This window comes from Aedes albopictus, chromosome 1, assembly GCF_035046485.1.
Source record: "Aedes albopictus strain Foshan chromosome 1, AalbF5, whole genome shotgun sequence".
Lineage (NCBI taxonomy): Eukaryota > Metazoa > Arthropoda > Insecta > Diptera > Culicidae > Aedes > Aedes albopictus.
In genome coordinates this window covers 124143276-124166246 of record NC_085136.1, presented here as the reverse complement: position 1 = coordinate 124166246, position 22971 = coordinate 124143276, and the positions used below count along the sequence as shown (strand labels likewise).

General features: G+C 39.1%; 1 protein-coding gene across 5 annotated transcripts in view; it reads left to right on the top strand.

Annotated features, from left to right (window-relative positions):
* Positions 1 to 15539: 15539 nt before the first annotated feature.
* The window catches only part of LOC109397595 (protein white), a 45846-nt gene continuing 38414 nt past the window's right edge, over positions 15540 to 22971 (top strand). For 3 of the 5 annotated variants that reach the window (XM_029868161.2, XM_062845312.1, XM_062845311.1), the window contains exon 1: positions 15851 to 16478. The gene's annotated coding sequence lies outside the window, so the exon portion shown is untranslated. The other 2 variants (XM_062845314.1, XM_062845313.1) reach the window with 2 other exon arrangements.

Sequence of the window (22971 nt, the reverse complement as noted above, 5' to 3'; positions counted from 1 at the left end):
ACGAAGATATGTAAAACTATCTTAGGGATTTTTCTGAAATGGTTCTAGAAAGAGTTGCTAAAGAAAATGCTGAAAACTCTCCCTCGGAAACCCATGATTGAACTCCTACAAGGATTTATTAAAAAATATTTGGAAACATTCCAAGAGAAATGTCTTACCAAAATTCATGGAAGATGTTCTGAAAGAATTCCAGGAGGAGTTCATGAACATATTTTTAAAGGGATTCCTAAAAGACTGTCTGAAGAAAAACTTTAACAGTAAAGGAAATTTCCAAAGAAATTACCTATGTAACAACAATTGATTGAATACGCTAGAAAATGTAACAACAATTGATTGAATACGCTAGTAGATCTTCAGGCCTATACTCGCGGAAGTTCTTGGAGGTCCTAGAATATCTTGGAAAAGTACGTCTCTACAGAACTGTGCTCTAAAGACCTGTAGGATGTTGCATCGTATCAGTAATGTAACTACAATCCATCGATTACGCTTGTAGATCTTAAAGGCCACTACTCGCGGAAATTCTTGGATGCCCTAAGATATCCTTGAAAATAACTTCTCTTCAGAACTATGCTCCATGGACCTGTAGGATGTTACACCGTATCAGTAATTTTGCAAAAATCCATTTATTCCGGTTGTACAGTATGCGGCAGGAAAAAAATGCGAAAGTGTTTTTCAACTTCAAACCTCATTTTCGTCCATTTGACATTAACCAATCTATGTTTCAACGTTCCATGATCTATAATAGGCTAGTTTTCTGAAAAGTTAATTAAAAAATTTCCCATTTTGGTCACTAACCTTTACAGGGCGGCGCCTGAGGATGAAGACAACCAGAATTTTCAAACCGCAGAAAATCGCACAGGTCGCTAAATTTCGCATCTGATAAAACAACATTTTTGATTTTCTCTACAATATCATCAAATATATGTACTTATTTTATCTGCTATGTGAAACTACATGGCTCTGAATCAGTGTGGTCTGGTTGTTCATCGAATTTGAGCTTATTTTGTTACTGCTATAGTCATTTTGTTTAATGACCATTGGGCGCGCAGTTTATTGATATCCGCTAATTAGGCCTACATTATCACATGTTAAACATCAAATGTGTTCATTTTTATTTTTCAGTGCTAGAATATAGACCCTGACTGATACACTGTCATGAAAAAATAGTCATATATATCCCATATTTAGCGTGTAATAGTGCCTTGAACTTTTCGCATTTTTTCCTGCCGCACCCTGTAAATCTTGAATTCTTTATTCGCGGAAATTGCTTGGATGACCTAGAGCATATTTGGGGAGTTTTTTTTCTACAGAATTATGCTCCATGGATCTGTAGGATAAAACACCGCATCAATAATACAGCAAAAATAATTGATTACGCTCGTAGATTTTCAGGCCTGTATTCTCGGAAGTTCTTGGAGGTCCTAGAATATCTTTGAAAACTATGTCTCTACAGAACTATACTCTAAGGACCTGTAGAATGTTGCACCGTATTAGTAATCTGACTACAATCCATCGATTACGCTTGTAGATCTTAAGGTCTTTATTCGCGGAAGTTCTTAGATGCCCTAGAATATCCTTGAAAACAACATCTCTTCAGAACTGTGCTGCATAGACATGTAGGATGTTACACCGTATCAGTAATGTAACTGCAATCCATAGATTACGCTTGGAGATCTTAAGGCCACTACTCGCGGAAGTTCTTAGATGCCCTAAGATATCCTTGGAAATAACTTCTCTTCAGAACTATGCTCCATGGACCTGTAGGATGTTACACCGTATCAGTAATTTAACAAAAATCCATTCATTACGGTTGTAGATCTTGAATTCTTTATTCGTGGAAATTCTTGGATGACCTAGAACATATTTGGGAAGTTTCTTTTCCACAGAACTATGCTCCATGGATCAGTAGGATATTACACCGCATCAATAATATAGCAAAAATAATTGATTACGCTCGTAGATTTTCAGGCCTGAACTTTCGGAAGTTCTTGGAGGTCCTAGAATATCTTTGAAAAGTACGTCTCTATAGAACTATGCTCTAAGGACCTGTAAGATGTTGCACCGTATTAGTAATGTGACTACAGTCCAACGATTACGCTTGTAGATCTTAAGGTCTTTATTCGCGGAAGTTCTTGGATGCCCAAGAATATCCTTGAAAACAACATCTCTTCAGAACTGTGCTGCATAGACATGTAGGATGTTACACCGTATCAGTAATGTACTGCAATCCATAGATTACGCCTGTAGATCTTAAGGCCACTACTCGCGGAAGTTCTTGGATGCCCTAAGATATCCTTGAAAATAACTTCTCTTCAGAACTATACTCCATGGACCTGTAGGATGTTACACCGTATCAGTAATTTAACAAAAACCCATTTTTTTGCGGTTGCAGATCTTGAATTCTTTATTCGTGGAAAATTCTTGGATAACCTAGAGCATATTTGGGAAGTTCCTTTTCCACAGAACTATGCTCCATGGATCTGTAGGATATTATACCGCATCAATAATATAGCAAAAATAATTGATTACGCTCGTAGATTTTCAGGCCTGAACTTTCGGAAGTTCTTGGAGGTCCTAGAATATCTTTGAAAACTACGTCTCTACAGAACTATGCTCTAAGGACCTGTAAGATGTTGCACCGTATTAGTAATGTGACTACAGTCCAACGATTACGCTTGTAGATCTTAAGGTATTTATTCGCGGAAGTTCTTGGATGCCCTAGAATATCCTTGAAAACAACATCTCTTCAGAACTATGCTCCATGGACATGTAGGATGTTACACCCCATCAATAATATAGCAAAAATAAACTGATAACGCTCGTAGATTTTCAGGCCTGAACTCTCGGAAGTTCTTGGAGGTCCTAGAATATCTTTAAAAACTACGTCTCTACAGAACTAGACTCTAAAGACCTGTATGATGTTGCACCGGATCAGTTATGTAACTAATTACGCTTGTAGATCTGAAGGCCTTTATTCGCGGAAGTTCTTGGATGCCCTAGAATATCCTTGAAAACAATATCTCTTCAGAACTATGCTCCATGGACATGTAGGATGTTGCACCGTATCAGTAATGTGACTACAATCCATCGATTACGCTTGTAGATCTTAAGGTCTGTATTCGCGGAAGTTCTTGGACGCCCTAGAATATCCTTGAAAACAACATCTCTTCAGAACTATGCTGCATGGACCTGTAGGGTGTTACACCGCATCAATAATATAGAAACAATAAATTGATTACGCTCGTAGATTTTCAGGCCTGAACTCTCGGAAGTTCTAGGAGGTCCTAGAATATCTTTGAAAACTACGTCTCTACAGAACTTTGCTCTGAGGAACTTTAGGATGTTGCACCGTATCAGTAATGTGACTACAACCCATCCATTACGCTTATAGATCTTAAGACCTTTATTCGCGGAAGTTCTTGGATGCCCTAGAATATCCTTGAATAAAATTACTTCTCTTCAGAACTATGCTCCATGGACCTGTAGGACGCTGAACCATACTCCAAAAATCACCTTTAGGAAACCCCCCATTTAACCCCTCCTAGCCCCCCATATATAAACCCCCCCCCCCTCCTTCAAGAAACAGACCCCCCACACATCCCTTTCCTGCAGACCTCTTACATCATCATCCGCCTTCACCTCATACCACTTTTCAACTCCCTTGCAACCCTTTCCCATAAATCCAATTTCTTCCTTAGGATAGTAAAAGTTCCCTTCTAGACACTTAGCGCGAGAAAGTTGAAAAAAACCGTGTTAATTCGCGAATCCGTGTAAAAAAAAACCGTGTTAATTCGCGAAACCGTGTAAAAAAGCCGTGTAAAAAAAAACCGTGTAAAAAAAACCGTGTAAAAAAAGACCTTAGTGTAATCCTATTCACATGGCTTCATTCTTCAATGGGATGTACGTTTCCGCCATCGTCTCAAATTTGCGAGCTATAATATCAATATCATCAGCGAAACCAAGCAGTTGAATGGACTTCGAGAAAAACGGTCCACTCGTGTTTATTCCCGATCTCCTTATCATACCCTCTAAAGCAATGTTGAACAGCAAGCGCGAAAGACCATCACCTTGCCGTAACCCTCTGCGAGATTCGAATGGACTCGAGAATGTCCCTGATACTCGAACTACGCACATCACTCGATCCATCGTCGCCTTGATCAATCGTATCAATTTATCCGGGAATCCGTATTCGTGCATAATCTGACATAGCTGTTCTCGATCGATTGTATCATGCGCCGATTTGAAATCGATGAACGAGTGATGTGTGGGCACGTTGTATTCGCGGCATTTCTGCAACACCTGGCGGATGGCGAACATCTGGTCCACGGTGTCAAAATCTCGATTATTATTGAACTTTCATGTACCTAGGATTTCTCATCGAGAATGACTAGTGTTTGGGCCATATTTTCATAATCGGAAGACTAGAAAATATACTATCGGCGAAAATTTTTCCATACATTTTGTATGGGATGTTTTTCGGCTCAAAACTGCCTTTAATGATTTTTAGTATGAAAAATAGCCAAAAACTGAGCTAAATCGAAATTTCCCGATGGAATATTTTCAAAATTTCCAATTATAAAATATAGCCGAAATGCTGACATTCTCTTGCAAAAGATACGAGGTACATGAAAGTTGTAGCGAGTTCACCCATTAATCCAGCCTGATATTGTTCCACGAACTCTCTTGCAATCGGTGATAGACGGTGGCATAAAATTTGAGAGAGTACCTTGTAGGCAGCGCTCAGTAGTCTGATCGCGCGGTAGTTCCCGCAATCCAACTTGTCGCCCTTTTTTAGATGGGACAAACGATACCTTATAAGATTCTGCTACTGTTCGACGCTAATTCAACATTAACAATAGTTTGCAAATGATTGAATTTTCCAAAAAAAGTTTTCAACAAATTGTATTTTTTAACATTTGAACATATTGTACCGACTTTTCGAACCCTTTAAGCAGAATACCCTCTTTGAATGAGTGTAATCAGTTTCGTACTTTTTAATTCCGCCCTATGTTGCTTATCCTTTGACAGATACGCGTATTTCGACTACCACTTGTAATCTTCCTCAGTGTCAGTTATCCACTGGGGAGTGGATAACTGACACTGAGGAAGATTACAAGTGGTAGTCGAAATACGCGTATCTGTCAAAGGATAAGCAACATAGGGCGGAATTAAAAGATACGAAACTGATTACACTCATAAAAAAAAATTTGAACATATGTTAGTTTAATTAAATAATAACCCAAGACCAGTATATAAGTCACAGAAGTTTAAATTTTGATATAATTCAAGTTATAGGGTAGAAGCTTCAGTTTTGGCCAGCCCGGAGTTTTGGCCATAGTGCGGTAGTCAGCCGGTTACGATCTAAATCGGTATAAATTTATTTTTCACTAGTAGATTCTAGTATAATATGATGAATGCAGCTGTGAAAACCATACATTTTGATTAAAAACTGGGAGAAAAAAAAATCTCCTTAAAATACAGCTCCCATATATCTATTTTGGCCTGGGTGCTTCTAATTTGGCCACTCCCATAAGAAATACACGTGATTGGCCAAAATAGAAACCAAAGCTGAGAATATGGTCAAAACTGCGGCAATGCTTCTATTTTGGCCAGTGCCACTTTTAATACAAAAATCAAGTATTAGCTTGATTTCTGTATTTTTCCAATAAAGTATAGATCGAAACCTTTAATTTGACACATTGGTAGATTTCATTGGATTACACTAGTTTACAAAATAAAACTAAAGTCGTGAACTTCTGTCAACGACCAAAATTTTTGAGGCACAATTTAGCGCTGATTTCGAAATCGACCTTCAAAAAATTTTAAGTAGACCAGTTTTTGAGTTTTAGCTCAATAACGAGTTTTACAACTTTTCAAAATATATAATTTACTAAAATTCAAATATATTGCGTTTTGTTCAACCAATTTTAAATCTTTTTCCACAAATTAAAAGCTGAATTCAATAACATTCGATCATATGAATACAAGTTTTGCGTCCGATTGATGAATTTCAAGATATTGGCGAATTTTAGAGACGATCTCCTTAAATTTTGGCAAAATTCCCAATTTTTTTTGAAGAAAAGTATTTTTTTCAATAAGAAAAACCCTATTTAAAAATTCTTTTTCGACGTTTATTTGACAAATCATGTGTAGGCGAGTTACAGTAAAAATTTCAGCTCAATGGGAGCATTGATTACGGAGAATGAGATGTTTGAAGTGAGCGACTTTGCTTAAAAATAGAACAAAAATCGATTTCAAATCGTCACCCTTGTATGGAAAGTCGAATAAAATTCCGCTCTACTATATTTTTTTTCCTTCACGTTTTCGAACTCAGGCCATGATTCTACGCCGAAAATGTTCATCAGCTTACCGAGTTCAAAAATGCTGTAAACTAGTGTTATTGGTTATTTTTATAAAAATGATTTCCCTTAGACTGGCCAAAACCGGTGCCCGCACCCTAGTAGTTCAAAGTAGTAGACCATCAAACAAGAAGTCGGTTATCAGAATCGTTCCAACTAACCAATCAAGCCCAATATTGTAACAAAGACATCAATACTCCAAGTAATAAGAATCCTGAGATATATTAGTTCCAATTCCGTTGTTTCCCTCTCTGGTGGGGAAATTAAGCCATTGCGCTCAATAAGATGAAATTTTGTGGCAAAATGATTCCGTTGTAATTGTACGAACCATTTCAACATTATTTGGGGTCCAACCAATCTATTCAGAAGATCATAATTTAAAACCTAAACTTGAACAGTAGTCATATCCGTTTTTCAAAGTAACAAAGCAAAATGCAATGGTTGCTCGGCCTATTTGATAACTGATAGGTATTACTACATACACATTTGGGACATTCCATGTCGTCCAAAGTGTTCTGAAGCAAAGTCCTTAATATCTACGGCCGCATACAGTAGCCGTTTGCAGTATGAACTGTACCGTCTCTGTTAATATAGGTTCCATGAGTTCCAATAAGTCTAGTTGACCCTGTAATTCAACTCTATGAAACCAAAACATGAACTCTATATGATGTAGATTCTGTATTCTAAACTTAACAATAGTTAGGATAACCTAGAACATCGCAACAGATATTTGTATATTTGCTTAGCTTTCAGTAGATTCACTGGACATGGTAGATTACATTTACCAGCTTTGTATGATGTAAAAAGTTATCATCCGTAGGCTTTATGATGTAAAGTCAAAGGCCGCTTGGATAACTTAGCGCATTCGAAAAAAAAAATCTTTCATTATCTTTTCCATTTTTATGTTTTCGGACATCGAAACTATAGAAATACGTTAACAAACCTACATTATCACGCTTGTAATTATTCAGGCCGTTGAATCAATTCGTTTACTCTACTATTGCTTTTCTAGGTGTTTGAAGGTTTTGCACGGAAGCGAGCAGCTACATCAATCAATCTACCAGATTATTATAAAGATTTGGGAGGATGAAGAATTGCCCACCAGTTGGTTGGATGCCCCCCCCCCCCCCCCCTGTACACTTTTTGAGTTCCATTTTGGTCCCATATCAACTGTGCAAAATCTCAGCTCGATCGGAGAAACTATATTTTAGCGCCAGCCATTTTAATTTTTCATACGATTTACTATGGGGAAAATCAGTTTTTCAAACAAAAATCGCCACAGGTTGCCCCTTAACCCCTAAAAATAAATCGATGAATGATTTCTGTTGGAAATTTTACGAGGAACCAACCCTCCGAAGACCGCAAAGCGATGTAAGGCATGTGGAAAAAGTTATTGACTGAAAACCGAATGGGATGCCAACGCTGTTTAACATGTAAGGAATAACAATAAATAATAAAATCTCGTCATTTTATCGATCGGGTGAGGCTTAATAACTTTTTCCACGAACGTCACATCGGTTTGCGGTCTTCGGAGGTCTGATTCCTCGTGAAGTTTTCTACAGAAATCTTTCATCGACTTATTTTTTGGGATCTAGGGGTGACCCCTAACGATTTTTCTTTGCAGAAGTAACATTTCTCCATAGTAAATCGTATGAAAAACTAAGAATGGCGGGCGCTAAAATATAGTTTTTTCGATCGATCTGAAATTTTGCACAGTTGATATGGGACCAAAGTGGTACTCAAAAAGTATATAGGAGTTAAAGTTTTTCCATTTTTTGTATTTTCCCATATATACCGTGTACCAAGCTAGTGTCTACGTTGTTTGTGACCTTGGATGGATTGAAGCAGGGGGATGGTCTTTCAAATTTATTGTTCAACATTGCACTCGAAGGAGCGATTAGGAGGTCAGGCGTGCAGAGGAATGGCTCTATCATCACACGGTCGCACATGCTCCTCGGTTTTGCGGACGATATTGATCTCATCGGCATCGATCGTAGGGCAGTGGAGGAAGCTTATGCTCCTCTGAAGAGAGAGACAGCAAGGATAGGCTTGACGATTAACTCTACCAAGACGAAGTACATGATAGCGGGTAGAGACAGAAGCAGGCCTAGTGGTGTTAGTGCTGAGGTAGTGATTGATGGGGAAGTGTTTGAAGTTGTTGAAGAATTTGTTTATCTTGGAACACTTGTGACATGTGACAATGACGTTTCCCGTGAAGTGAAAAGGCGTATTGCAGCTGCGAATAGGGCCTTTTACGGATTGCGTAGCCAGCTCAGGTTCCGTAACTGGCAAAACGCAAACAAAATTCGCTCTGTATAAGACGCTGATTCTTCCGGTTGCCATCTACGGTCACGAAGCGTGGACGTTAAAGGAGGTAGACCGAAAAGCTTTTGGAGGTTTTTGAGCGCAAAGTGCTGCGGACAATTCTAACGGGCTTGGTGGTCTAGTGGCTACCGCTTCTGATTCGTATGCAGAAGGTCATGGGTTCAATCCCTGGCCCGTCCCTTTTCATCCTACTTTGTATCTTTCTATCCACTTTATCTCTCTCTCTCTCTCTCTCTCTCTCTCTCTCTCTCTCTCTCTCTCTCTCTCTCTCTCTCTCTCTCTCTCTCTCTCTCTCTCTCTCTCTTCTCTATATATACAACTCATGTATATTCATATGTTCATAGACATCGCTAGAACCAGAAACGAATTGGAAAAAAGTCGTTTCCCTCCACAGTATTTGCCCTTACTGTGCTAACCGGAGCACTAGCGCGGTGGACCTTGTGTTTCTCCGAGACAATCAGCTGCCCTTCTTCAATCTCATACTTGAGGCTGAATAAGGGCGGGATTATGAAGATGTTATTTATTAGTTTAAATTTTCACCTATATGGTTTCGCATTATGCGTTTTACACAGTGTATTCTGTGCATCCTCGCCTTTGGCGCACTCAAATCAATGCCGATCTGGCTTTATTGTTGCTGTTCTTTTTTGTGCTGTGATTGTTAAGAGTTTAAACTGGCCTAGTTTGGGTAGTGGCTACGGTTAGGATAGCTCAGATCAATCTTCAGCACAAAAGAACAGCAACTATCAATCTTTGTAGACTTATGCAAAATGGTACAGCCCAAGTCAGGCCAAACATGTCTAAAGGTCCAATCTGCAGAAGAGAGGCTCTCTTTGGTTCCCCTCTCTTTCGTTAATATCTCAGCTGTTTATTTGTATCATCATTGTCTCCTTGCATTGAACGATGGTCAAAACAATCGTCTTTTGATCTGTACTGCAAAAATAGTTGAAAAGTGTACCATTACTTTGCAATAATTGAAAGAGAAAGTGAACAAAGAGAGCCTCTCAAATGCAGATAGGACCTATTGAAATGTTCGGCCTGAAGTGGCGTTAGTCCAAGAACCTTACTTTCGTAAGGTTGAAGGATTCGTCATTGATATATTCGTCATCATTGAAAATTCAAAAGCAGTTTTCTCGTTCAAACTGTTTCAAGCAACGTTTGTTAATTTCAAATGCGTTAATGTAATTTTAATTTAAGTTTTATTCATGTAGACACTGTTGTCAGATGAATGATGGGGAATACATAAATAAATAAATAAATAAAACTGAAAATATCGCTTTGAAAATATATGCACTGTACTCCATTCTCCACTTACAATACAGTGAATACATTTTCACTGGGAAATTTTCAGTTTTGGAAGCGAAAACTGCTTTGGAATTTTCAATGATGACGATTATATCAATGACGAATCCTTCAACCGTAAGGGGAATTTCTATCTAGGAAACCTTGTGAATCCGGTGTTTGTTACTCTCAGTAAAAATGAAATGGCAAACTCACGTGCCATGCCTCGAGCATGTGTGCTTGTCAACAACGCAATAGTTGCTACACTCATCTCCGAACTAACTACCAGAGATGTATGTGCTATCACAATCGATGTATCTGTTGGAAACTTCAACAGGAAATACGTTCATTGTTCGGTTTATTTACCGCATGATGAACCATCCCCTACGGATGCTTTCAAGCAAGTCATTGCATACTGCACTTCAAAAGGCCTTCCGCTAATTGTTGGTAGTGACGCTAATGCTCACCACATAATCTGGGGCAGCTCAGACATCAATTTGAGAGGCTCCAGTTTTATGGAATACTTAAGTAGTACTGATCTTGGATTACTTAACATAGGCAACCGCCCAACCTTCATGGTATCTGGTAGAGAGGAAGTGTTAGACATAACGCTTTGTTCTAGCAGAATTAGTCATAAGCTGACCAATTGGCATGTGTCAGATGAAGAATCTTTATCTGACCATCGCTACATCTTGTTTGAACATGTGAATGTTACTTCGCAAACTTTGCGTTTCAGGAATCCCCGGTCAACCAACTGGGATCTCTTTACCGATTTGGTTGCAGCCAATTTTCATGGATACTCACCGTCAATTGACACTCCAAGTGATTTAGATGATGCCGTTGATACTACAACGGCCTTCATCATGGAAGCTTGCCCGCTGCGATCTGTGAAGACCACAAGAGGAACCCCTTGGTGGAACTCCGATCTGGCGAAGCTCAGGAAACAATGTAGAAAGAGTTGGAACAGACGATGTTCGGCTGGATCGGAGGCTTTCAGGTCGGCTCGCAAGGCCTACCAGAAAGCTCTTCGGTCTGCTGAACGATCCGGCTGGAAAAACCTTTGTACAAATGTTTCCAGTCTGAGTGAAGCCAGTCGATTGAACAAAATCCTTGCAAAATCTAAGGATTTTCAAGTGAACGAACTTCGTTTGCCAAATGGTGATTTCACTTCCTCTGATGAGGAAGTTTTGGAATATTTATTCAGTACACACTTCCCTGGATGTGTGGATATTACATCTTCGGATGAACCTGATGTCTTTTCTTGTATGTAGTTATGATTCTTTAGCTTCGGCTCGGAGTATCATAACTTAAGAATCGATTGAATGGGCACTTAAAAGCTTTGCGCCTTTCAAATCTCCTGGGGCAGATGGGATTTCTCCTATTTTGCTTCAGATGGAATTGATCATTTCAAACATGTTTTGAAACAACTACTTGTTTGCAGTTTTGCTACAGGGTATATTCCCAAATCCTGGCGGGATATTACTGTGAAGTTTATTCCAAAAGTGGGTCGCGCGTCGTATGAAGAAGCAAAGAGCTTCAGACCTATCAGTTTGACCTCTTTTCTTCTGAAATGCTTAGAACGCATTGTTGATCATCACATCCGCGATGTTCATCTGGCCAATGTGCCTCTTCATGTGAACCAACATACTTACCAATCTGGAAAGTCCACTGTGACTCTTCTACACAAAGTTGTTTACGATATCGAGAAGGCATTCGCTCAAAAGCAATCCTGCTTGGGTGTTTTCTTAGATATCGAGGGTGCCTTTGACAACGTGCCTTTCGATGCCATATTGGAAGCCGCACGGGGTCATATCTCCAATGATTTCCAATTGGATTCACCAAATGCTCAAAAACCGACATCTCTTCTCAACATTGCGTCAAGCGGCGATTAGGAAATTGAGTGTTTGTGGATGCCCCCAAGGGGGAGTCTTATCACCACTTTTATGGAATCTCGTAGCAGATACGCTATTGAGGCAACTCAATAATGGCGGTTTTCCTACTTATGGTTTTGCCGACGACTACCTAACATTGTTAGTCGGTATGTGCATCAGCATTCTTTTCGACCTGATGCAAAACGCTCTTCAGGTAGTTGAGGGTTGGTGTCGCCAATATGGCCTTTCGGTAAATCCGAGTAAAACATCTATTGTTCTTTTCACGGAAAAGCGAAACCGTAATGGTGTTCGACCTTTACGTCTCTTTGATTCTGAAATCAATGTGACTGAACAGGTAAAGTACGTTGGAGTCATTCTTGATTCCAAGCTTTCCTGGACGCCTCATGTTGAGTTCAGAATCTTGGAGTTATTCAAGGAAAAACTACTTGATGAATCTTAGAAAGAATTCCTGTAGGAATGTCGGAATGAATTTCTGGAGGAATCTTGGAATGAATTCATGGAGAAATCTTGGAACGAAATTCCTGGAAGTATTCTGGAAGAAATTCCTAAAAAAATCCTGAAAGTCCCGAAAGAATTACAGAAGAAATTCTTGGTGAAGTTTCTCTTAAGAAATCTCAAAAAGAGACCCTGGAATCTTATTAGGAATCGCAGGAGAAACTCCTGGAAAAATCCCTAAGGATTCGCCCAGAAAGAATTCCTGGAGAAATCTCGGAACCAACACCTAGAGGAATTTCGGAACTGAAAGAAATTTGAAGAAATCTTTAGGGAGCGAGAAAGCGAAACAATTGAATTGGTACAGCCTATATGGCAATGCAAACCGTGGTTGCTAAAGAATTAGTTCAAAGTTTTTGACGTTTTGTGACATTTTTGTTCACGTTTTGGACTTCAAGAGATTTCTTCCAGAATTTCTCAAGGAGTTCCTGGAATCCTCCAGGAATTTCATTCGGGATTCCCGAATAGTTTATTTTAGGATGTCTCTGGATTTCTTTTTGGGCTTCCACATGGTATTCCTGGAAATTCTAGCAACTTCACCCAGAATTTCTCTAGGAGTTCTTTCGGAAATGATATCAGAAATTCTTACCGAGGTTTTTTCAAAAAATCCTTGCAACAATCAGTAAAGATTTATTCCTGGAATTTCATACGAGATTCTTCTCGAAGTATCTTCTGGGAATTCTTTAGGAATTCCTTCCGAAACCCTTTCAGAAATCCTACAAGATCCCTGACAAGAACTTCATTCAGTGTTCCTCTAAATGCATCTCCAAGATCCCTCCAGGAACTTCTTCCGTTTTTTTTTCTGGAGCTTCTTCTGATTCAAGTATTCCTTCTGAGATTCCTACAATAATTTCACCATTTAATCTTTCTGGGATTTTCCAGGATTCTTTCGAAAATTCCTTCCGGGATTCCTCAGGTAATTTCTTCTGGGGAATTACTTTTCAAGAACTTCTTCCGGGATTCCTCTTAGAGCTTCTTCTAGGATTTTTTTCAGAAACTGATTCAGGGATATCTTCGAGAACTCTTTCCAGAAATCATCTAGGGACTTTTTTTTTGGTTTCTACCAAGAGCTCCGTCAGGAATTGTTTGTAATGGAAATCCTCCTGGAGTTTATTATGAACTTTTTGGAGTATTTTGTTCATGGAATTCCTCATGTAGTTCCTGTAGGATTTCCCTGAATAAACACAGGAAAAAGCAACTTAGTTATAGATCCCTGAAGAATCACATAAATCCTAGAGGGATTCTAGAAAAAGTTTGTGGAGAAACCACGGAAAGAATATCTGGAAGAGTTACAGGAAAAATTACTAAGGTAATCCTAGAAGGAATAATGCTGATGGAATCAGAACTGATTTCTACAGAAATCCAGGAATCTCTGGAAGAATCTCGTGGAACTTCCTGGAACAGTCCTGGAAAGAGCTTTTGACGGAACTCCAGACGGATCCTCTTAAGGAATATCAGAAAAAAAAATCCTGGAAAACCCCAGAGGGAACTTCTGATGGAATCCTAAATAAACTTCTGGAAGAATCTCATTAAGAGTTTACGGAATCCCAGAAGAAAGCTCTGGAGCAAATTTGTGGACAAATCACGAGGGGAGTCCCTTATGGTATTCTTGTGGAATCCCAGAAGGAACTTCATGAGGTGAGCCACCATGCCACCATCAAGTTATAAAACAGCACACGCACGCATACCCCCCATTTTGAATTAAATCCAACCACTCATGATAAGCTGTCGAATTTTTTTTAATGCGAGAGCTGACGATTTTTTTTAAGTCCGAGTAGTAAACAACAAAGCCACGCAACGTCAAAAACTAAGAACATTTTCCTTGGCAACCGCGGCTTGCAGTGCCCTACGGTACTCAAAGTTGTTTAAATTTCCGAAATCATGGAAAACTGTCAAATATTTTATACGTATCGCAAAAAAGTGACTTTTGGAAAACACAAAAAAATTAACAAGTAGGTAAGTGAGCTGAAATATATGGCTTGGATAATTAACTTGATGGGTTTGATTCATGTTTTGGAGAGCAATCTTCGCCGATAAATTTAGTTTTTTTTATTACCACACAAAATAGAACCATCATGTGCCTTTTTATTTTATTATAACGTTCTGTTGGTAAAGAAAGCGTTTAGTTAATAACTGTGCAAGTGCTTATAGACCACTAAGCTGAGAAGCAGTCCGTCCCAGTTGGGATGTTACGCCAGAATGGTGATACCAGATATTATGACTGGCAGAAAAACATCTCTGTAAGTAAAGCGAAGAATACTGCAATCATTTCATCAAACGTATTCGTTCATGCCTTTCGTTTCGCTACATTTTAAAACTGTTTAATGCATAGGTTCCCAAACTTTTTAGGTGCGCGACCCCCTTTTGCCAGTTGACGTGCTTTCGGCGAGCCACCATAGAAATTCCCTCATTTGTTGTCTGTTACAGTAAATTATTTAACTGACCCTTGCAACCCCTGGATGAAGGCCGGCGACCCCTGAGGGGTCGCGACCCACAGTTTGGGAAACCATGGTTTACTTAAAAACCGTGTTATAGGAGTCTGCATAACACAAATTCATAGTATCGGAGTCTCTGCTATACGTCTACTAATGAATCGAACTCATTTTTATAGATTCTTCTTCTTCTTCTTTATGGCTCGACGTCCCCACTGGGACTTGGCCTGTCTCGCTTCAACTTAGTGTTCTTTGAGCATTTCCACAGTTATTAATTGAAGGGCTTTCTTTGCCTGCCATTGCATGAATTTGTATATTGTGAGGCAAGTACAATGATACACTATGCCCAGGGAGTCGCGAAAATTTTTCCGACTGGAACGGGAATCGAACCCGCCGTCTCCGGATTGGCGATCCATAGCCTTAACCACTAGGCTAACTGGAGACCCCTATATAGATTAAAAATTAATTGAATTTTGGTGTACGTACTATCGAGGCAAAATGTACGTACTATCGAGGTACGCCTGTATCATAATTACAAACGGCATTTTGCCCCTTGTTCCCCTAATAGCAGCAGCGGGTCGTATGTGACTACGAAGCCTGTTGTGTAGCCCTTACCGAGAGCTGGATATTATCAGATTAGACAAACTGCTTCAAGAACTTTTGTTAAGTACAACAGGTTAGCCTTAGCGTAGATTTTGTAGCACTGTGTACACACAAAATTCGATGCAAAGTAACCACTCTCATCGGTAGGTAGCCCCGGAGAGACAAGCAGCAGTACGAAAGCTTATCAGTTCGCGCGTTACAAGAGTTTATACTCGCACGTTGTTGCTCTTCATCGTGCATATAGGCATTATCTCTTCAGCCAGACAATCGATCTGTCGAGGATCTAGCTCTAACTGGGGAGCTATATTCTGTTTGAAACTCGGAAAAGCTTCTCATTGCTTCGGTTTACTCCGAACCGAACCGTTCTTGGACAGTGTACAGACAGAAAGACTTTCGCTTAGCTGAAGCCACCAGAGAGAAGCCAAACCAACACGAGGTTGCTTACCATAGCCTGTGAGTTCCATACCCTGGCGGTTGCATTTTTCAATTCAGTTGCGTTTCGATCGTCAACTCGGCCGGTAGCCTGAAAGTGCTTGTAGTTCCAGACACTCCGTCAAAGTGTTGTGTGGTGGTGTTTTTTTTGTGATAGCAAGAGGACATTAGTTGACTCCTTCGGTGGGGTGTATTATTACTAGGTCCGACTTGCTGGCGCGGTTTACAGTGGGTACCTGCGTTTGAATTTGCGGTTGGAAGCACGACGTTGAAGAAGAAGAAAAAAACGAAGCAGCAAAGGAATATACGTTAATATACACGCCACGAGGAAAAGCAGAGACCGGACCGGGTAATTCGATCCCGCAACGAACAAAAGTGCAATTTTATTCCACCCAGTCGCAGTCAGTCAGTGTCTCCCCGATTCCCTTGGATGTTTTGAATGTGAAAAGTGCGCTTGAATATATGTATGTAACCTACCTACATACCTGACATACAATCGACATACCAAGTTGTCTGAAACAAGTGAAGCCCGAAAAAAGTTTTTCTTCTTGCATTATTTCACCAATAAGTGCGTACACGACGACGTTCCATTCTCAATCATATAAGTCAACTCGCCGGAATATACAGTGTACCAGAACATTGCATGTACAGTGATTTTTCGACAAGTAGGTTCCTGCAAAAATCATAAATTCTTGAAGCCATGAATCAAATGTGTTGGAGATCCAATAGTTGGTGGTCTATTTATCTGTTTTATTTTTGCTTTGTGTTGTGTTGGGTGGTTTCGTAAATTGTATAGGTACTGGAAGCTACAATGTTGTACACTTTGAAGCTCTTAATACAATCATGTATGGAAAGCTATTTGAGAATGAATACAGTATACCTCGATTTAGTGGACCCTCTATAAACAATCTTCGACCTTGACCCTCGATCCTCGACCCTCGATTTTATGTACATTTTACTTTCATTTTATGTACATTAATGGTAGAATTTTTAATATCCAATCAGTTTAAAACTTGCTGTTTGTCGATGATAAAGATGATTAGCAATGGCAACCTTTGGCTGATGCATGAAAACTGCCTATACGCCAGACTTTTCCTCAAAGCTCTCTAACAAACTTCTTTCCACATTTCTTATGACTTCCTCACCGAGAATTGTAATATATTCCTAATATTTTTGATAGCTGTCTTTTACTATCATGGCGTGTGCTTGGCTGATTGAATTCGTAGCTAATTTCAGAAAAAGGACATTTTAATGCTTCGGCAGATTACCGACAAGATGTGTGAAATTTTTTTCCTGTGCTGTCATGGCAAAATCATCAGCAAGTTAATCAAGGTTCCCCGATTTCAGCGCCCCTTCACTGCTACATTCCCATGGATGAATTCCTGGAGAAATCTCTGAAGAAATCGCTTGAGCAGTTCCAGAAGGAACTGCTGGAACAATTCCTGAAACGATCGATGGAACAACTTTGGAAGAAATCCCTGCTAAAATGTCTATCGCTGAAGAAATTTCAGAAGGAATCCAAAAAATATGAAGAAAATTCCAAATGAACTCCTGAAATAATTTCTGAAAAACCGGGAATATTTGAAGAATCCAGAGATGGATTTTCTTAAGAAATTTCAGAAGGAATACCTGAAGAAACACCTGGAAACCCCTGGTGGAATACCTAACATAACCTTTTGAGATATTTTTGAAAAAAAAAAAATCCTAGTGAAATTGCACAATAGACATCCATTTTATTAGAAATATTTCAATGAATTTCTTGAGGAAATCCAGGAATTTCTGAAAAAATACATAGAGGAATAACCGGTGGAATTTCTGATGAAATCTGCAAAAATGTCTTCCAGCCTTTCCAATAATAAGAATTTTTGTAATAATAATCGTTATAATGATCTCTGGAAGAAAAATTTCTTAAGAAATCCTTGGAGCAATTTCTGGAAAAGAAATGTCTTGAAGGAACATCTGAAGAAATGTGGAGAAATTTTGGGTATTTCCTTAATAAGCACTTGTAGAATGTCTAAAGCAATCCTTGGGAAAAAACCTTTACAAAAGAAATCCATAACGTATTTTTGAGAAAGCTCATTGAAGGCTTTCTAGATGAATGGTTTAAAACATTTCTGGAGGAATCTATGAAAAAAAAATCTGAAGAAATTCGTAGATGAATTTCTGGAACAATCTATGCAAGATTTTTTGAAAGGAATTCTTGAAATACTTTCTAAAGGAATCCATGCAACATTTTCGGAAGCTATCCAAGCAAGACTTTCTTAAGGAGCTCTTAAAGAAATTACTGCAGGACATTATAAAGTCTAAAAAGGAATCCTAATGATTTTGTTTAAGAATTTCTGTTTGAATTTCATTAGGATTTCCTGGATGTTTTTTTTTAAGTAAATTTAAGTGGAGCCCCTGAAACAATTTCTTCAAGAATTCCTGGGAGATTTTTTTTCATAAACTCGTAAATTTGTTTCAAATGAATCTTAGGAAAGAAGGGATTTCAAAGTAATACTTGGAGAAATTTGTAAAGAAATCTCTGGAGATATTTCTGAAGAAATTATTAGTTTAATTTATAATAAAAGTCATTGAGGATCCCTGCAGAAATTTCCTGAATGAATCTCATAATTTTCTTTAAAAAAATCCGTGGAGCAATTTCTAAAGCAAACTCCGGCGAAAGTTTTGGAATAAATTCTTGGAAGATCTTTTGAAAGAATGCTTAAAGGTATTTCCGAAGGCTTTTTCGGGAAAAAATCTAGAAATGTCTCGAAAAAATGGGGCAAATCTCTGAAGGATTTTTTAAAGAAATTCATACACAACTTTCTTACACAACTCTTTTTGAAACTTCTGGAGGAATCTCTATTGGGATTTTTGGAAAAAATTGAATGTTGTTGAGGGGATTTCTGGTGAAATACTTGGAAGAATTTCCCAAATAAATACTCCAGTACAAATTTTTGAAATATTTTCTGAAAAATTTTGGAAAAGTTTCTGCCAGGCATCGCTGAAAGTTATCAAAGGAATCTCTGAAGAAATTTCTGAAGGAAACTCGAATGAATTTCTGCTCAAATTCATGAATAATTTTTTTTCTCCAAACGAATGCCTACAGAAATTTCTGAATAAAAATCCTGAGGAATTTCTTGAGTAACCCCTGGGCGAATTTCTCAAACAATCTGAAATGATTTGTGAAAAATTATGGAGGAATAGGTGAAGTAATTTATGACAGATTTCATAAAAGAATGCTTTGTAACACATAAATCTGTTGGGCGCCAATGTAACAGATAAATTGGAACCTTATGAATGCACATTTTATTTTCCGTATCGAGCCCCACGTCTGGGAACTTAGATACGAAAAATAAAATGGAACATTATAAATGCATAAAATACAAACATGCAACACATAACATTAATGGTGCCCAGTTACCTAAATAGATAACGTAGTCCAATCCCAGGATGACGAGGTTTCATTGTTTTTCACAACAATTTACAAACGTAACACACTCCATGCAACAATCGAAGAATTTTCCATGAATTCTGTTCTCCAATTCATGGAAAATTCTTAAAACTATTTTACATACGCAACAACTACTTCACAAACGTAACACAACACCAGCAGCAGCGGTAGAATTTTATTTACCATACTATCAAGTAGTCGGTTGATGGCAGCGATGATCATTTTATTTGGTGTCACCAAACTAAATTACGTAAGCCAAACGCTTACCTGATAACTCCGCGAATAAAATTGCTACCAGGCTAACCTTAAACTAATTGCCACCAGACTAACTTAAAACTAATTGCCACCAGGGTAATTTAAAACTAATAACGTCAGCGAATCCTGGAAAATGGTATGATCTAACGCCATTAACTAACGGCCAAAGAACTGCCATCAACCAAGCACTTAGCCTTTATTCATCTTTATTGTTGAGGACAACAACAAAGAAACAATGAACTATAACTTGAACGTGGGTTTTTTAGTTGGGCGCCAATGTAACAAATAAATTGGAACCTTATGAATGTTTTATTTTCCGTATCGGGCCCCACGTCTGGGAACTTAGATACGAAAAATAAAATAGAACATTATAAATGTATAAAATACGAACATGCAACACATAACATTAATGGTGCCCAGTTATCTGAACAGATAACGTAGTTCAATCCCAGGATGACGAGGTTTCATTGTTGTTTTTGATCCATCGCTCAATTCTGTATTCCTTCTGATGGATTCAGACCTTCTTGTTCGCAGCGTTGGTTGCTTTTATAGCTTGTGTTTGGTCTAGGAATTTCTAATCTTAAGGGGCATCCAGATTCGGGCAACAACACAAAACCGTCTACAATTTGATGTCCGTGTTAGGGAACGGCTTGCGTGTTTTGTACTGGATCGCTCCTGAAATGTTTGAAGCGCTATAAATGCATATTAAAATTCGGGGACAGATGTACAAACCTTAGTGTAACATGATTTTTTGATTTGGGAAGTTTTCTTTGGAGACCGTTGTAAAGTGTAAATTCTGAGATTCTTTGCTTCTATTCAACAACGCAAAATTGCAACAAAAGGCGACCGAGTGGATAGCGGTACACACTACTCGTACAGAAAGATCGTCCTGCAAATACAGCACAATCAGTAACCACTCTCTATCAAGTGATTTCCGAAGGAACCCCTTAAGGGATTTCAGAAGGGATCCCTGGAGGAATTTCCGAAGGAAAATGTTTGAAGTAGCTCGTAAAAGAGATCAATAGTGATCGGTACATGCAGCTGCCATTCTCTCAACTTCATTTGGAGCACCCGCATGCTACCCCCACTGATCTACTGAACGACCGCGGGTTCGGCATCGCAACGTTGCAGAAAGTGTGTTGGACAAGATTTATAGTGCGAACGTTTCAATGCCACCTACTAGAACTGCGGCAACACATGCGAACTGGGAACAGCTGTCATAGTAATAAGCGATATGCAGAAGTTTGTGAGTGATTCATGGTCGATCGATGAAAGAATGCGCTGAGCATCAAGGGCCGATTCTGCAACTTCAGCGAATCCCACACTCAAAGAGTACTTTTGATGACAAAGACGCATTCTACGTGCAGCTTGAACACGAATACGACCGTTGCCCGATTGGAAAGTTCAACACCCACCAGTTGACGAACGAAATCGACCTACGATTAATCTTCTTCGTCCTCCAAAGACTAAAGTATGTTACATCAGGAGATCACTATATCAGACGGAGTTCCAATTTGACCATGCTTGTGCAGCCAAGGGCTGAAAGTCTCTCTAATAAAGACCAGTGCTGAAAAATTCATTTCGTCATATCTAAATTCAACCACCAACAGGTAGTTTTAGAAGCTGAACCTGAAAATATGGTATATGAAAAACTTTTGCGGCTACACGAATTCTGCAAGAAAGTCACGGAAAAACTGCTATTTTTCGAATATTTAAGGTTAATGTCACGGACTACCTTCGAAAAATGCCAAATGATATTCACCGTGAATATCATTGGGATTTTTCGGAGGTAGTCCGTGACATTTATCTTAAATATTCGAAAAATAGCAGTTTTTCCGTGACTTTCTTGCAGAACTGGTCTAGCTGCACAAGTTTTTCATATACCATATTTTCAGGTTCAGCTTCTGAAATGAGCTGTAGGTGATTGAATTTAGTTATGGCGAAATGAATTTTTCAACACTGATAAAGACAAATCAATCAATCAACCATGCTTGTGGTTCCAAATCGATGGATAGATGACGACCGCCACTGTACGTACAACCTAGAGAAACTAAAACAAACGAATGTTGTCTTAGTATACGCGTGGAATCTCGAGGAAGCGTTGCCAGACTAGGGCGAGTTCGGTGTGCCTCCATTAGAGGACTGCTGAAATACTGTAAAAGTAGCCATCAACGATGCAGTCGAAAGCACCAACGGGTACGTGGAACAGAGCTAACGGAATGAATTGTTTGACGTGGAGTGCAGAGCAATTTTAGAAGAGAAGAACGTAACGCGAGTGGCCGGTCATGCTGCAGCTTGGGACTCGGCAGAAAAAAATGGCGCATGGATGAAGCAGAGTGCGAGGAAATTGAACTGTTATGTCGTTCTCAAGATACACGGAAGTTCTATTACAAACGCATTCCACAATGACTCTGTGCTGCTAGCCGAAGTGTGTAAGGATAAGGACGGAATCGTCTTAAACAGACGGACATGAGGTGATTGAAATTTTAAAGCAGTACATCGACGAATACCTATGATTCACATAACGCAGGCTCTGAGGATCAAGGCAGTGGTAGAATGACTGTGTCAGCACCGTGGATGATGGGTACCCCCGCTGCGTGTAGTTAAGGATGCTATTCAACAGATCAAGAAATATAAGACAGCCGTTAAGGATGGTATGGCAGCTGACCTCATCAGGATAGGCCCAGAATAGTTGATAATCTGTCTGAAATGGATGGTTGTCAGGATCTAGCAAACGGAACAACTATCGGCGGAGTGGAAAGAAAGGGTAATTCGCCCTATCTACTTTTGAACTATTAAGCGACCACCAATCTGAATGTCGCCTGCAAAATGTTATCCAAAATCATCTTCCGTCATCTGTCACCTGAACAAAATGAGTTCGTGAGAAGTGATCAAGCCGGCTTCGTCGAGGGCAGGTCGACATTGCTGACCACGACAATTGTCGTGGATATCAGATCCCCACGCATCAGCTATTCATCGATGTCAAGACGGAATACGCCAGAATCGACCGCTCACAGCTATGGAAAGTTATTGACGAAAACGGTTTTCCCGGTGAGCTTACAATATTGGTAAAAACAACGATGGAGTGTGTGCCAAAATGCGAAAGATTTTGGGCAAACAGTCTAGCAAGTTTGAATCCCGACGTAGTAGTCGTACTACAGGGTGATATACTTTTGGGCCTGCTGTTTAACATTGCGCCAGAGAAAACGACAGCCAGAAAATCAGAACATTCATGAAACACTCTAAACCTCTCTAAACTAATTGAGAAAAATTGCTTTGAATTATAGCCAATTCATTTGATAAATAAACCAACCTAATTTCCCTGAACATTAGAAAGAGGGCCTTATTGATAGGAACAACTTTGTAGAAGATGATACCGTGAGGTCGCCATTCACCGGTCATTTAACGGCATTTTCGTAAAGTATATGAAATTAAAAATCGACGTTTGCGAATATTGCACTTTATTT